We start from the raw sequence: 11,926 nt of genomic DNA on the forward strand, positions 1-11,926 counted from the left end.
GCTTAGGTATAAGCAAAACCCCGAAATACATAAGTCTTTAATTTACAGGTTGACATCACAGTCCAGTTATTTATTACACAACGCAGTTTTATTTTGAATGCAATAAACTTTGTACAAAGCATGAGAGACTCCATGCAGGCAACAAGCACATCACAGCGGAAGCATTATAAGGACCTGAGAATAAAACATGCTAAAAAGTCAACACGAATGTTGGTGAATTATAGGTTTAATTGCTCGAGTCATAAACATATATAAAGATAGACCACAAGATTTCATCAAAAGTTTATCAATAGATTCTACGTAACAGAGCACCCTGGTAACTAAACTTAACGCTATAGTGATAATTACCCCATTCGTTTTAATACACGCAAACCAACGTGTCTTAAACTCAAATAACATACGTCCGTTAAAAGGCTAGCGCTCTAGCTCGGACGGGGATGTCAAGCCCTATGGATCCATATACAATTATTCGTGCCCACCAGTCCATATCCTATGTACTGGCAGCTACTAGTTACCAAAGCTAAGGGATTTTCGGTTTAACTCAGTGTAGAATTTTGTATGTACTTGTGTCTTATTGCGTTTAAAATAAATTGCATGTATTCTCAGCCCAAAAATATTTAAAGTATTTAAAAAGGGAGACTATAACTCACAGTTCAATATTGCGATTCAATATTGTAGGCAAATTGCGTAGACGTAATGATGGTAGATGACTGTATGGTTGGCCTTGGATTCAAGAACAATACCCCGAATAATACCTAATATTTCCTTAGCTTAAAGCGGTTTGAAACCCGAATTAAAAACACCCTCGTATATACCTTATTATTATTAAACTTAAATTTAAAATTATAATTATAATATAAATATAAATATTAAGAGAAATATGAAAAACATTCGTCGAACGAACTGCGTATTTATATTACTTTTCGATTTACTGTAGCTCATGCGATCGCATGAGTTTTCAGTGTTTTTGCCATGCGATCGCATGGCCGCCTTTTCTGTTTCTGTTTGCTAGTTCGTCGACATCAAATAGTGTTTACTGTAGCAAATAGTGTTCACTGTAGCAAATAGTGTTTACTGTACTGTAGCAAAATACGGTTTCACTGTAGCAAATAGTGTTTTACTGTAGCAAATTGTGTTTTACTGTAGCAAAGTAATTTTTACTGTAGGAAAGTCGTTTTTACTTGTACATATATATATATACATACATATAATTGTTCATGAATCGTCGAGAGTAGTCAAAGGTAATTGTATATATGTAACAGTTCTAAAATTTTGAGACTCAATCTAACAGACTTTGTTTAACGTGTTAAAATAATAAATCGTATAGAGAATTGGTTTAAATAAGTCAAAAATTTTCGGGTCATCACAGTACCTCCCCGTTAAAGAAAATTTCGTCCCGAAATTTTGAGTAGTACCTGTTTTATGAGCGATATCAGTGAACAAATGTGGATACTTTTGCTTCATTTGATCCTCACGTTCCCAAGTAAACTCGGGTCCTCGTCTTGCGTTCCAACGAACTCTAACTATCGGTATTTTGCTTTGTTTTAATTGTTTGACCTCACGGTCCATGATTTCAACAGGTTCTTCGACAAAATGGAGTTTATCATTGATTCGTATTTCGTCAAGAGGAATTATGACATCCTCTTCAGCTAAACATTTCTTCAAATTTGACACGTGAAATGTGTCGTGAACACTACTAAGTTCTTGCGGTAGCTTTAATCGATAAGCAACTGTTCCAATTCTTTCGGTGATTTCAAAGGGTCCCACGTACCTAGGACTTAGCTTTCCTCGTTTACCGAATCGTACAACGCCTTTCCAGGGTGACACTTTCAACATGACTTTGTCGCCCACTTGAAATTCTAGCGGTTTTCTTCTTACATCAGCATAACTCTTTTGGCGACTCATGGCCGTTTTCAATCGCTGTTGTATTTGAATGATCTTTTCGGTGGTTTCATGAATAATTTCTGGTCCAGTAAGTTGTCTTTCTCCTACTTCACTCCAACAGATAGGAGATCTGCACTTTCTACCGTAAAGTTCTTCAAATGGCGCTGCGTTGATGCTCGTATGATAGCTGTTATTGTATGAAAATTCTGCCAACGGTAAGTGTCGATCCCAACTGGTTCCAAAGTCAATCACGCATGCCCGTAACATGTCTTCCAATGTTTGTATTGTTCTTTCACTTTGACCACCTGTCTGTGGGTGATAAGCGGTGCTCATATCTAATCGAGTTCCCAATGCTTTTTGTAATGATTGCCAAAAACGTGATGTGAATCGGGTGTCACGATCAGATATGATAGAGATGGGTACACCATGCCTGGAAACTACTTCCTTCAAATATAGGCGTGCTAATTTCTCCATACTGTCTGTCTCCTTTATTGGTAGGAAGTGAGCTGATTTAGTTAGACGATCAACTATCACCCAAATAGTATCATGACTACTTGCAGTCCTTGGCAATTTCGTAATGAAATCCATGGTTATTCTTTCCCATTTCCACTGCGGAATTTCTGGTTGTTGCAGTAATCCTGACGGCTTTTGGTGCTCAGCTTTGACCTTTGCACACGTTAAACATTTGCTTACATAAGTAGCAATTTCTGTTTTCATATTAGGCCACCAATAAAACTTCTTGAGATCGTGGTACATTTTTCCATTTCCTGGGTGAATTGAGTACCTCGTTTTGTGTGCTTCATCCAGTACTAGTTGCCTTAGTTTACCATGTTTTCTTACCCATATCCTACCAGCAAAATACAGGGTTCCATCGGCTTTTACTTCAAGTTGTTTTTCTAACCCTTTGCTCATTTCGCCTTTTTCGTTTTCTTCTTTTAAAGCTTCTAACTGTGCTGCTTGAATTTGCTTTGTGAGATCAGTACGAATTGTAATATTCAAAGCTCGAACCCTAAGAGGTTTTACTCTTTCTTTTCGACTTAAGGCATCAGCTACAACATTAGCCTTTCCGGGGTGGTAACGGATTTCACAATCGTAATCGTTTAACAACTCTACCCAGCGACGTTGCCTCATATTGAGTTGTTTTTGATCAAAAATATGCTGAAGACTCTTATGGTCAGTGTACACCATACACTTGGTGCCATATAGATAGTGTCTCCATATTTTGAGTGCAAAAACTACTGCTCCAAGTTCTAAATCATGCGTCGTATAGTTCTTTTCATGAATTTTTAGTTGTCGTGAGGCATATGCGATGACTTTTGTGCGTTGCATTAATACACATCCTAAACCTTGGCGTGAAGCATCACAATAGATCACGAAATCATCATTTCCTTCCGGTAATGACAAAATGGGTGCAGACGTTAACTTCTTCTTTAATAACTGGAATGAGGATTCCTGTTCTGTGGACCAATCATACTTCTTTCCCTTTTGAGTCAATGCAGTTAAGGGTTTGGCGATTCTAGAGAAATCTTGAATGAATCTTCGGTAGTAACCAGCAAGACCTAAGAATTGGCGAATTTGTGTTGGAGTCTTCGGGATTTCCCATTTACTAATGGCTTCGATCTTGGCGGGGTCAACTTTAATTCCATGTTTACTGACAACATGGCCCAAAAATTGTACTTCTTGTAACCAGAAATCACACTTCGAAAATTTTGCGTACAATTCTTCTTTCTTGAGTATCTCTAGTACCAGTCTTAAGTGTTGCTCATGTTCTTCCTTGTTCTTCGAGTAAATCAATATGTCGTCGATAAAAACAATGACAAATTTGTCTAAATACGGTCTACAGATGCGATTCATTAGATCCATGAATACTGCTGGAGCATTAGTCAATCCAAAAGGCATGACTAAAAATTCATAGTGACCGTAACGGGTTCTGAACGCTGTTTTAGGAACATCTTCTTCCTTTACTCTCAGCTGATGATATCCGGAGCGTAGATCAATCTTAGAATAAACCCTTGATCCTTGCAATTGATCAAACAAATCATCAATCCTCGGTAATGGGTACCGATTCTTGATCGTTAATTTGTTTAATTCTCGGTAATCTATGCACATTCTCATAGATCCATCCTTCTTCTTGACGAACAGAATAGGAGCACCCCAAGGTGAAAAACTAGGACGAATAAATCCACGGTCCGATAATTCTTGCAACTGGTCTTTTAATTCTTGCATTTCTGAAGGTGCAAGTCTATATGGAGATCGGGCTACAGGTGCAGCTCCTGGTATGAGATCAATCTGGAATTCTACACATCTGTATGGAGGTAGCCCCGGTAATTCTTCTGGAAATACTCCGGGATATTCTCTTACAACCGGCATGTCATCAATGCTTCTTTCTTCAGTATCGATCTTCTTTACGTGTGCCAGAATAGCATAACAACCTTTTCTTATAAGTTTCTGGGCCTTCATACAGCTGATAAAGTTCAGTTTTGAGTTGTTCTTCTCCCCATAAATCATTAATGACGTTTCATCCTTACGAGGGATGCGGATTGCTTTCTCAGCGCAAACAACTTCCGCTCTTGTTTTGGACATCCAGTCCATGCCAACGATTACATCAAAACTTCCTAATTCTACGGGTATCAAATCAATTTTGAAGGTTTCACCAGCGAGATTCATTTCGCAACCATGGCAAATTTTATCGGCTTTTATCAGTTTACCATTAGCTAATTCAATAGTATATTTATCGTCTAGAGGTAATGATGCACATTTTAGTTTAAAACTAAAGTCTTTACACATATAACTTCTATCAGCACCCGTATCAAACATAATAGAAGCTAGTTGATTATTAACGGTAAACGTACCCGTGACAAGATTAGGATCCTCACGTGCTTTACTGGCACTAACATTAAATGCCCTCCCACGTGCGGGTTCTTTGTTCTTCTCCTTATCAGGGCATTGATTTATAAAGTGACCAGACTTCCCGCATCCATAACATTTCTTGACATCGGTCAATTTTGTCTTTACTTCAGAAACGGTGGCATAACAATCTTTCGCCACATGTCCTTTCTTGTTGCACTTATCACAGACCACTTGGCAATATCCTGCATGATGTGTGTAACACCTTTTGCAGAACGGATGAGGTCCCTTATAGTTTGGACTTGCAGTTGCCCCATCTTGTTTACCTTTAAAAGTTTCTTGTTTCTTCAGGTGAGTACTTTTTCCCTTATAGTCTTCCCATTTCCTCTTTCCTTCAGTTGTCTTGACTTCGGTAATTGGTGCCTTAATCGAACTCTCTGTGATCTGGTCCATGAGTTGGTGTGCCATTGTCATGGCTTCCTGCATCGTATTTGGTTTGGACGATGTAACATTTCCTTTTATATTGATCGATAAACCATCAATATACATTTCTATCTTTCGTTTCTCATTTGGCACCAATTCGGGACACAACAAGGCTAGTTCCATGAAACGCTTTTCATAGTTATTGAGATTCGCGCCGATAACCTTCAGATTACGTAACTCCGATTCCATTTTTCTGATCTCGTTTCGAGGACAGTACTCCTCGATTAGCATCTTTTTCAGTTCTTCCCAAGAGATATCATATGCCGTATCTATTCCTTCTGCTTTAGCATAATTGTTCCACCAAGTAAGTGCACCATCTTGCAACGTGCACGAAGCATACTTTGACTTGTCTCCATTCGCACAATTACTGATTTTGAAAACGGACTCCATCTTTTCAAACCATCGGGTTAGACCGACTGGTCCCTCAGTTCCACTAAACGTCTGTGGTTTGCATCCTTGAAAAGTTTTGTATGAGCATCCGTTTCGTGAATTTGTGTTTACGGCTGCTGCTTTGGCTGCTGCTTCGGCTGTTGCTTTTGCTGCTTCGGCTCGACTAGTTGTTCAAACTCAGCATCCGACATTTGAGACATGTTTCTTCAATAAACACAACAGATATAATTTAATCATATAGAATTTTATAGGTAAAATGAGTTGTCAATAGTTAATCGTAGCATATTAATAATATGAACCGATTATTATAAAAGCCTTTTCTTCTTATTAGCATTTTATAATTATTTCTAGGGTATTACCTACCTGTTAAGTTCATACATAATAGCTAGTACAAGGAATTAACTACTAAAATCCTAATAATATTCCACTATGAAAAATTATAGCGAGTTACTACATTATTATGTAATAATAATAATAAGAAGTAGTAATAATACAAATAATCATTCCATGCATTTATTATTAATAAACCAAAATAATACAATATCATACAATACTGATATTTTACATATGCTTATTTTACATAACAAGATAGAGTAGCACACATAAGCAATAAAATAGCGCATGGAAGATTTATGGTTGCGAGGTCGTTCATTCAGAACTATCAGAAACTTCTTCCCATTTGGTTCTCTCTGCCAATTGTTTGTGTGCACATGGTCCGACAGACATTCTGGCAGTGTATTTTATTTTTAGTTGGGGTTTTGAGGTACCCGTTTCCTCAGTGGGTTTAATACAATAAGGGTGGTTACGGATCGAATGGTCCTGTTCTTTTTTAATAATTAAGGGCATTTTATTATTGTGGTTGTTTTTATTATCTATAGCAAGTTGGAATTTCTCCTTAGTGATCTCTTTTATTTCATTAGCGAAATCCTCCTCCTTACTGATCTCGTCTGATGACGAACTGTCTGAGTCATGTGTAGGAGAATATGATGACGAACTGCAAGAATATGTACCGGTGGTCATGAACCGAAATCTGCCAGGCGTAATCGGCACAACCCGCCCGTCGGCGGTATATCTGGACCAATGTCCAAATTTGTTTAGAAATGGACGATCCTCGTTTACTCCAGGGATCATGGGTCCATGCCAACGATACTGTGGCTCCGGAAAACTAAAGCTGGGTGGAGCTGGAACCTCCTCTGGGTTTACCGGGCAGTTGAGATTCCCCGGCTAACACAATTTCTTCTTTAATAGGTATTGGAACGCCCTTTTCAGTTGTGGATAGAATAGATTCAGTGTCCGATTCCGAGTCGTACAAAATGATAGGATTAGAAGAAGTCATCTATCACATAATTGAAACAACAATTACGTTAGCATATAAATATATCACATATAATGTTTTTGACCAAATAATAAGCAAAAATCAGTAAAAACAGATATGGTCATAGTCCAGACTCACTAATGCATCCTAACAATTACCAGTTAAACACACTAATGTAACTTCTGGTTCCCTATGACCTCAAGCTCTGATACCAACTGTAACGACCCGTCAAAATCGCTATTGACGCGGCACGTTAATCATTGATTCCACAGTGAGGTTTTGACCTCTATATGATACGTTTTGATAAAATATTGCATTCATTAAAATAAGTGACTTTCTAAACATAGAAAGTTATAAACATGTGGGCGAGTGCTTAGGTATAAGCAAAACCCCGAAATACATAAGTCTTTAATTTACAGGTTGACATCACAGTCCAGTTATTTATTACACAACGCAGTTTTATTTTGAATGCAATAAACTTTGTACAAAGCATGAGAGACTCCATGCAGGCAACAAGCACATCACAGCGGAAGCATTCTAAGGACCTGAGAATAAAACATGCTAAAAAGTCAACACGAATGTTGGTGAATTATAGGTTTAATTGCTCGAGTCATAAACATATATAAAGATAGACCACAAGATTTCATCAAAAGTTTATCAATAGATTCTACGTAACAGAGCACCCTGGTAACTAAACTTAACGCTATAGTGATAATTACCCCATTCGTTTTAATACACGCAAACCAACGTGTCTTAAACTCAAATAACATACGTCCGTTAAAAGGCTAGCGCTCTAGCTCGGACGGGGATGTCAAGCCCTATGGATCCATATACAATTATTCGCGCCCACCAGTCCATATCCTATGTACTGGCAGCTACTAGTTACCAAAGCTAAGGGATTTTCGATTTAACTCAGTGTAGAATTTTGTATGTACTTGTGTCTTATTACGTTTAAAATAAATTGCATGAATTCTCAGCCCAAAAATATTTAAAGTATTTAAAAAGGGAGACTATAACTCACAGTTCAATATTGCGATTCAATATTGTAGGCAAATTGCGTAGACGTAATGATGGTAGATGACTGTATGGTTGGCCTTGGATTCAAGAACAATACCCCGAATAATACCTAATATTTCCTTAGCTTAAAGCGGTTTGAAACCCGAATTAAAAACACCCTCGTATATACCTTATTATTATTAAACTTAAATTTAAAATTATAATTATAATATAAATATAAATATTAAGAGAAATATGAAAAACATTCGTCGAACGAACTGCGTATTTATATTACTTTTCGATTTACTGTAGCTCATGCGATCGCATGAGTTTTCAGTGTTTTTGCCATGCGATCGCATGGCCGCCTTTTCTGTTTCTGTTTGCTAGTTCGTCGACATCAAATAGTGTTTACTGTAGCAAATAGTGTTCACTGTAGCAAATAGTGTTTACTGTACTGTAGCAAAATACGGTTTCACTGTAGCAAATAGTGTTTTACTGTAGCAAATTGTGTTTTACTGTAGCAAAGTAATTTTTACTGTAGGAAAGTCGTTTTTACTTGTACATATATATATATACATACATATAATTGTTCATGAATCGTCGAGAGTAGTCAAAGGTAATTGTATATATGTAACAGTTCTAAAATTTTGAGACTCAATCTAACAGACTTTGTTTAACGTGTTAAAATAATAAATCGTATAGAGAATTGGTTTAAATAAGTCAAAAATTTTCGGGTCATCACACGTTTCAAGTAAGTAAAACATAAAAAGCGCATGTATTCTCAGTCCCAAAAATAGTATAAGTAAAAAGGGAAGCTATAACTCACAATGGTAAAAGCGGTAAAGTCGATAATGAAAGTATGCAAGTAGTAAGTCGGTCCGAAAGGTCGTCAACCTAAGTCAAAGGTCACTAGGTCAGTATATTGTTCCCAAAGGTTTAAAAGTGCACAAATTATGTTTAAGTGTCATCATCATCATCATTCATCATCATAAAAGCTAAGTAAGTTTGACAAGAATAGAGATCGAAACAATAGGCTAACCTCGGTCAGATGCTACGACCTCTATACAAAACGAAAAGATGCGTAGTCAGTGGCTATGACTCCGTATATGAGTCCTCTAACCTCTGACCAATTTTCAGAACCTAACTCGTCTTCGTTTGACCGTGGAGACGGTTTAAGTGCAACTAGGTCAAAAATTTCAGCACAACGTTACAAAGGCGTAGTGATTTTCGGAAGGCCATAAATCCTAAACCGTATATTGAATTAAGTCGAGACCTAAATTAAAAGTCATCTACTCGAAACGAACTAACTGAAAATCAATTTTCCAGAAGTCCAGAAATCTGATCAGATCCCGAAAAACAGTAAACAAGTGCTCCGGTGGGGTTCTTGGTGCTTGATGCTCATCACAGTTCTCATCCTTGATGCTTGTAAGCTTCAAGTGTACAACTCTTTGATGGGTTAGAATCACCTTGACTAAGATTCAACCATCAACACACAATATTTTAAGACCAAGTAAGAACACAACTCATTTAAGAGTCTTAGATGGATGATGAATCAAAGTTACATTATATCCTTAGTCTTAACACAAACACAAATTCTATTTACAACTAAAGCTACAAACTTTACTTCAATCAAACAAATATGAACACAATCTTAATCAAATGAAGTGATGGAACCCTAAGCTAGAGAGCTTGGATCCTTCTCACACAAGTTATAAGATTACAAAGCTAGAAAGCTTGAATCTTTGGTGCTCTTGAAGATCTTGAAGCATAAAGCTTAGATCTTTAAGTTACATGAAGACCATAAACACAAGTTTTGATCTTTATAACAAAGTAATGAGATCATAAGTTAGAGAACTTAGATCCAATAAAAGATATGAAGATTCAAAGCTAGAAAGCTTGAATCTTAGTTATTCTTGAAGATCTTGAAGCATAAAGCTTGGATCTTTAAGTTACATGAAGATTACAAACACAAGTTTGAATCTTTATAACAAAATAACAAGATTAAAGCTAAAAGAATTAGATCTACAAAATAGGTGAAGATTCAAAGCTAGAAAGCTTGAATCTTCCATGTTCTTGAAGGATTCAAATCCATGTTTGAATCTACAAGATGTAATCAAGATCAAAAGTTAAAAAGCTAGACCCATGATGATGATGATGAATTCGTGAAAGATAAGAGAAGAAGAGGAAGAAAAATCAAATATTTACACTTTTTAGAGAGAGAAAGACTAGAGAAAGAATTAGAGAGTAAGTGTGTGTAAAATGCATATGAGAACAAGTGTAAAATGGATGGAATAAGGCTTGTATTTATAGGTGGTGAGATGAGGGAGGGGTGAGTTGGACGTGGGATATGGTGGGGGATAAGGGGGACACCTTTTTGCTTTTTGGTTAATGGTTGTCTAAAGTTGGTGCTTATGTTAGGATCTCATGCAACATTAAGGATAATACTTGACAAAAATGCTAGTATGTTCCCTCTAATAAATGGGCATTTGTCTTACTTATTAATGGGTCACTAGTTATTTATAATTGGGCTAATTAAATAGTTCACTAGCTAGTGTAGGGTGTGCTAAAGTCCAACAAGGTAGAAAGTCCAACAAGACTAACTAGTGTGCTCTAATAAATTACTAAGCGTAATTAAGCATCAAAAAACTCAAGTAATTGTTATTATAAAATAACAATTAGTGTTTCGTAGTCATAATATTCCGATTATGACCAAAGTTAAACGTGTACCGAAATACATAGCTCGTTTCAAACGTCAAGTGACACCAACGGTCGTAAAAGCTTTCGGGAATCAAGTTAAGTGATTACTTTAATGACCCGTCCTAATCCATCTGGACGAATACATTACATTTGGTTACATCGCGAGGTACTTGACCTCTATATGATACATTTTACAAACATTGCATTCGTTTTTAAAAAATACAAACTTTCAATACATCGAAAGTTGACGGCATGCATACCATTTCATAATATATCTAAACTATAAATGACTTGATAATAATCTTGATGAACTCGACGACTCGAATGCAACGTCTTTTGAAATATGTCATGAATGACTCCAAGTAATGTCCCTAAAATGAGCAAATGCACACCGAAAGATTTCTTTCGTACCTGAGAATAAACATGCTTTCAAGTGTCAACCAAAAGGTTGGTGAGTTCATTAGTTTATCATAAACAATCATTTCCATCATTTTAATAGACCACAAGATTTTCATTTTCAGTTCTCATAAATATACGTCCCATGCATAGAGACAAAAATAATCATTCATATGGATTGAACACCTGGTAACCGACATTAACAAGATGCATATAAGAATATCCCCTATCATTCCGGGAAATCCTTCGGACATGATATAAAACAACATCGAAGTACTAAAGCATCCGGTACTTTGGATGGGGTTCGTTAGGCCCAATAGATTTATAAAACATTTTATAAAATTATTCTACATTGAGGTGTAACAAAAATATTTAATGATACAACTCAGCTTAGAATTTAAAATCAATGCTAAATAGCATATAATAATCCATGCTAAACAGCATATAGTAATCTATAGTTCTATTCCACATCCTGAGGTGTAACCAAAAATATTTATTGATACAACTCTACATAGAATTTAGTTTTTGACGAAACTATTTTGTAAATCAAAAAGCTCATTTATTCATCCCAAAACATTTAAAGAGTTTTAAAAATGGGATTAGTTTTTGTGTCTATTTCGTCAAACATTTATAAAAGCAGCGCATGTATTCTCAGTCCCAAAAATATATATTGCAAAAGCATTTAAAAAGGGAGTAATGAAACTCATTGTACTGTATTTTGTAGTAAAAATACATATGACGTCATTGAACAATGCAGGGTTGGCCTCGGATTCACGAACCTATATCATTTGTATATTTATTAATATTCATAGTTGTAATTGAACACACACACACACACACACACACACACACACATATATATATATATATATATATATATATATATATATATATATATATATATATATAAATGTATTA

The sequence above is a fragment of the Rutidosis leptorrhynchoides genome, chromosome 3 (assembly GCF_046630445.1).
Source record: "Rutidosis leptorrhynchoides isolate AG116_Rl617_1_P2 chromosome 3, CSIRO_AGI_Rlap_v1, whole genome shotgun sequence".
Classification (NCBI taxonomy): Eukaryota; Viridiplantae; Streptophyta; class Magnoliopsida; order Asterales; family Asteraceae; genus Rutidosis; species Rutidosis leptorrhynchoides.